Below are 6,000 nucleotides of genomic sequence, written 5' to 3'. Positions count from 1 at the left end.
CTTCAATCTTCATTGTCCATTTATAGAAGCGGGGTGTCGTTTTCAGATTAAGGATGTTTAAGGGTGCGTTTGTTTCAACAGTAAAGCAATTCTGGAAAATGTTTTCAGGAAAAGAAAATATTTTCGGGAAAAGAAAATATTTTTAGGTGTTTGGTAACATTTTAAAAAATATGTTGGAAAATATTTTCTGGTGTTTGGTTGTCATCTTGAAAATATTATAGAAAATGCATTTTGTATTTGTTGCTCACATTTTCTCACATTTTCTCGGCTTCCAAACAAATATCATGAACAACAAAACCCAAAACAAAAAAAAACTCATCAAATTCTTACGATACAGCTCAACAAAACCCAAAAATAAAAAAATCTCATCATCAATTTTTCTCTAACAAATCAACAAAACCCAAATCGGTGATCTACGAAGAACGAAGACAGAGAGAGAGAGAGGCGACTGGCGATGGCGAAGGGGAGATCGTGCCGGCGCGGTGCGGTGAAGGCGAAGGCGAGATCGTGATCGGCGATGGCGACTGGGTTCGACAAAGAGAAAGGTGAAGGCGCGATCTCGCCGGGACTGGGTTCGACGAAGAGAGAAGCGACGGCGCGACTCGCCAGCGCGGGTTGGGGCGCGACTCGCCGGCGCGGGTTGGGGCGTGACTCGCTCTCTCTACTCTCTCTTCGTGCTCTCTCTCTCTCTCTCTCTCTCTTCGTGCTCTGTCTCTCAATTTTCTGGAAAATTCCCATTTGAAGGTAAAATACAAGTGGAAACGAATTTCCGGGTCAGAGGCCTAAGTTTTACAGTCAACAGAAAATATTTTCCGTTTGACCATATTTTCAGCACCTGCCAAACACCCGAAAACGCGGAAAACCATTTCCTGAAACCGTTTACCGTCGAAACAAACGCAGCCTAAAACATTCGCATCAGTCTGTTTAGAATTTTCTGTTTATGTTAGCATAAGAACTAATTTTTTCTATTTTATACAATCAGTTTTCTAAAACACCCATATCAATCAATTTATATTAAAAAATATTTCAATAAAATATGCATTTTTCATTAATTTTTTATTATTTTCTCCAGGAGTTATACTTTTTTAATTTAAATTTATATTTCAAGTAAACTACCAAAACCGGTGGCCTGGGCCTGGCCAGTGGAGGCACTCGTGTTGGAGGTCTGGTGGTCAAACCGCTGAAATAGTGGCTTCGGCAGCCGTCGTCGAATTGGTGCCCCCGCCCATTGTAGCGCTAGCATCAATGGCTAGACCACCAAAATAGTAGCTCTGGCAATAACCGACGGATCGGTGTCTCCGACCATCATACTGCCATCAATAAAATATTTTAGTGTGTTGTTTCAAGGTTACATACTGGATATATATATATTAATTACTATTAGTATGGTGAATGATATAAAATTTTAGTTAAAAAAGTACTAATTTGAATTAAAAAATTTAATATAAACTTTAATAAAATTTCAAATAAAATCATCAGCTTTGTTTGGGAAGAAAAAAAAAAAAACTCAATTATGATTCTTTTGTAATTAAATCATATTGTAGACATATTTGCAAACTAGGAAGCTTAAAAAAGGTTTCCTTTCCCACCCACTTTTAACCCCCAACACATAATATCTGATCTTGTTTTTTTTTTTTTTTCTTTCCTTTTTTATCTCACAAAAACTTATCATATCTACTTCCTTTGCCACGGTATTTTCTCTTCATTTTTGTTAATCTTTTCCTTCGCCGTAGCTCTCAAGCACTTGTTTCTCTCCTCTCTGTTAGGACATATGTGATTCATGTTAGGAATATATGTCATCATGTATTAGCTAATCTTTTGACAAAACGCACTTTACTTGTAATTGGGTAGATCTAGGATGTGTTTAATGCTTCAAGAAACAAGGTTTCAAGTTCAAGTGTTAAAACCATGCAAGTCTGTCCAAAATTTAAGTGATGAAGTGCTGGATTTTAAATCTCGACAGCTGGTATCTATCGAGGTTTAAAAAACTATTCAAGCCCGATGCTTGACAGCTAGGGTATTTATCGAGAATTATGAAAATCAGATTTTCAGTTCTGATTTCATTCCAATCCGTGAGTATGTGTTTGGGCTTTCTTTTCTCACAACCCTAAACATATATAAGGATAATTTTAAGGGCCATCACAGTGAGCATAGTTGCACAAGTGTGAAGCAATGAGTTGTTCATGCAAATTGTGACTAAAAACCTAGTTCTTCTTGAAGAAGTTGTTGTGTTTGTACACCATAGGGTTTTGTGACCAAGCAACTTCGTGATCTTCATCATGTGATGAACTGAAGAAGTTTGCAGTTAACATCCTTCTCAAGTTGGTGATTAAGTCGCGTATTGGGATCTGCGCATCTATTGGTTAGTCACGCACTAGGAGCCGTTCATTAAAATGAGAGATTGTCACTACGGAACAAGTCCAATTGGGTATTGGGGTAAGGGTTCAACTGTAAGTTGGTATAAGGTACTGGGATTCCTTTACTAGTAACTGCTTGTTGTGATAATAGTGAATTCTTGAGAGTGGTGAATTTAAAATCACCCGGTGTGATTTTTGTCTTGGAAGTTTTCCTTATTCGAAAACAAATCACCTTGTCAACTTTATTTTCCACTGCATTTTATTTAGTTGGTGATTTGTTTGTGATGTCACGTACATTGCATGTTAATTTGATTAAATAATAAATTTGGCTAATTAATCAATTAATTCATTACAAGGGGTCAATACATTTTTGGTTTACCACTCTCTCAGGGCAGCAGCTAGCTCTCCATGAGTAAAGAAAGCAGTAAGCTCTCCATGGAAGTGGTGACGACACCGGCTTCGATTTGGGTTTGGGTTGATGGGTTTATTGTTGAAAGTTGGATCCTGGGTTCTAAGTTGTTGAGTTTTCCATTGAAGGTTTGATTTTGGGCTTGGATTGATTTTTGGTTTGATTTTCCTTTGTTTTTGGTTGATTTTGTGATTGATATATCATGGGTTGTGATGGGTTGCGGTAGTTGTGATGGGTTGTGGTTGTGGTGATTGAGTGGTGGTCGAGCGGTGTTGGGTGGATTTGAAGTAAACTGGGACGGAGATAGTTGGGTGGATTTGCAGCAAACTAGGATGGATGAACACAGACAAAGAAGAGAGAGAAAGAGAGAAAGTAATAAAATATCGTATACAAAGCTACAGTAATCATGTATATATGCACAGTTACTGTAGCACTTCTGTTTATATGAACAATTTTGCAAGCACTATGCGGGTGTTTTTTTTGGTTAAAATGTGTAAAATTAACAATTTTTTTTGTTTGTTTGTATTTTACACAATTTTGCAACCTCTAATGCTGTTGCTCTTAGAATTTTAGGGTTCACTATTAAGTGAATTTCTACACATCATAATAATTCTTTTATTATTTAAGGATCTAGATTCTACTATGTCAACATTTCACTAACAATTTTCTTAAAATAATATTGCCAAAAAAAGGCAAAAATACACTTTTAGTCCCTCCATTTTGGGCCAATTCTTGATTTGGTCCCTAAATTGATTTCGCTCTTAGGTCAGTCCTTAATTTTAGAATATTGATTTTTATTTTGGTCCCTGCCGTCAAGTCAGTAACAAAAAAAATCTAAGGTAGCAAACGAAGTGCTTTGTTAGCATGTTATATGCTAATATGGCTAATGAAATATATATGTATATATATATAGCATTTTAAATGCCATGTTAGCATTTTGCATTAATAAAAAAGCTAGCTAAAAAAAATTTAACAAAATTAAAAAAAATGAATTAAAAAACAAACTTTAAATCTAATTTTATTATTATTATTTGATGATGCGAAGAAAATCAGTAGACTGGATGCTTCGGGCTTCAAAGGGCTAGCGACTATTTTGAAGGCCTGAAAAAGAAAGAAATTATCAAAGGTGACCGGGGTGGACCGGCCAAGAACCCTCCAATGCTAAAGTTAGTTTCTCTTTCAAGTTCTAGAGTTCCAACTTTTTAGGAATTGTTCAAAAAATGTACCTTTATCTGGTCTAAATGGGAGTTTATATAGTGCGCCCCGGAAACGGTTATTAGATTTGTAACTTCCCATGTATTTGAAGAGGTTAGAGGGTCCAAGGATAACTTCCATAACCGCTATAGGAGTTATATATTTTCTTATATAACTATCATTGGAAGTTAAGTATTCAATAAGGAGTTGTAGCAATGAACCTGAATCTTACTCATGCTTTAGGATAATAACGTGTGGTTTCATTGCCAGCTCTTGTAGGCTAATCCACACTTGAGAATTCCCTAAGTGTTAAGGGGTCATCCATGAGCCTTCCCGGCAAACGTACCTCGTCCCCATGGACGATCATCCTTTTATGGACAACCTTCTTATGCGAGATGTCCTCTATGGAAAACCTTCCTATGCGGGATGTCCATTCTGCTCTGGATGCCCCCTATGGACGGGTCAGAGTTGGTTAGATTTTTTAGTTCACCATCAGTTGCCCCCTTATCCAAGGGTCATCTAGAGCGTCGGGGGATCTACTAGCGTCTTTTGGACGTGTGTCCAGGCAGTACGTGTTATAATTTTAATGGCTGAATTTTATTGTTTCAGAATGCGCCACGCGTCATGGTTTCATTGGTGAATTGTCGCGTTGATTTATGTTTTCAAGGGAAATGCCATGCAACGCTTTGCGGTTGGTCATGTCTTTCTAGGTATCAATTTTCAACGCTTATAAATAGTGGAATTCCTCTCGTACCCTTTACATTTCTCAAATTTTCTTCTTTGACATTCCTCGTCCATCGCCTCGTCTAGAAGTATTCCAGTGTCCCTAGTTTTCCTTCGTCTAGAGCCAGGTATCTTCTTCATACTCGTCTTTAGGATTTCCGTAAGTTTTCGAAATGTCTGAAATTGTCTTTTCTTCATCTAGTAATAGTGTTGATAATGAGATAGATGAGTACCATAACTTAACTAGCTACAGTGGCTTTAGTAGTGATAGTAGTAGTGGCGGAAACACCACGGACGAGGAATATACTTTTGGGGTTCTTGGGGTTCATCTAGAAGTCCTTCAAGAACAACTTAGGATAAAAGTATCGTCTGGGTCTGGAGCCGATCCTTCGAGTGCTCCCCGTCCACCCTTCAAGACAAGGTTGAGACCATATACAGCTGTGCTGTGGGAGTCCCCTCTAGGACAGATGATAAGAAGTTAGCATTTCTTAGGAGTTGATATCAAATTCCAGACGAGTTGAACCCTAGGTGGGCCGTTCAAGAGGAGTGGTGTTGCCAGCCTCGTTTTGGTGTAGGAGTCTATGAGGCTTATCTTTTAGAAGGTCTTAAGTTGCCTCTTAATGCTTTTGCTAGGGAGTTACTCACAAGGTTAGGTTTAGGATTATGTTAATTTAACCCCAATGCATGGAGACTAGTCGTCTCTATGCAAATTTTGTGGAGAGAGGTGTTTGAAAGGGATCGTCCTCTCACTGTGGACAAATTCCTTTATTGTTATAAACCCTTTGAAATTAACCAATCTCTTGGCTTTTATCAATTCACAGCTAGAGGGAGAGATTGTAGGATAATAAAGTCTTTGGTTACATCAAATAGGAACTCGAAGACGGAGTTTTTCTTCGTTTCTGGTTTCTGGGCATGACACCTTGTTGAGGTTGGCAGGGATCCGTTTGCCCCATATACTAGAGAGATAGGGAACCTTTGTCCTGAAGGTATGCTTATTACCATTGTGTTGTTATCTTTACTATGTATGTCATTCCATAATTATTTAACCCCCTTTCTTTTTTGCAAGTGTTAGATGACCGTCCTTGAACAAGTTTTACCTTGGACACATTCAAAAAGTTCATCTTCACCCTGAGAGGGATTTCCACTCCTTAGTTACTCTTCAACGCCTCACTATGTGGGGACTCGGTCCTGAACCCTTTCCTAAGGCCATAGCCCACGAACTTACAGTCCGTAGACGTAAGTTTTTACTTTGTAAAATTCCTTTTTATGTCATCTTTTGGAATGATTTTAATAATTTTCTTTGCAAGAATGACCACT

This window comes from Castanea sativa, chromosome 2, assembly GCF_040712315.1.
Source record: "Castanea sativa cultivar Marrone di Chiusa Pesio chromosome 2, ASM4071231v1".
Taxonomy (NCBI): domain Eukaryota; kingdom Viridiplantae; phylum Streptophyta; class Magnoliopsida; order Fagales; family Fagaceae; genus Castanea; species Castanea sativa.
This window is presented reverse-complemented; position numbering follows the sequence as displayed.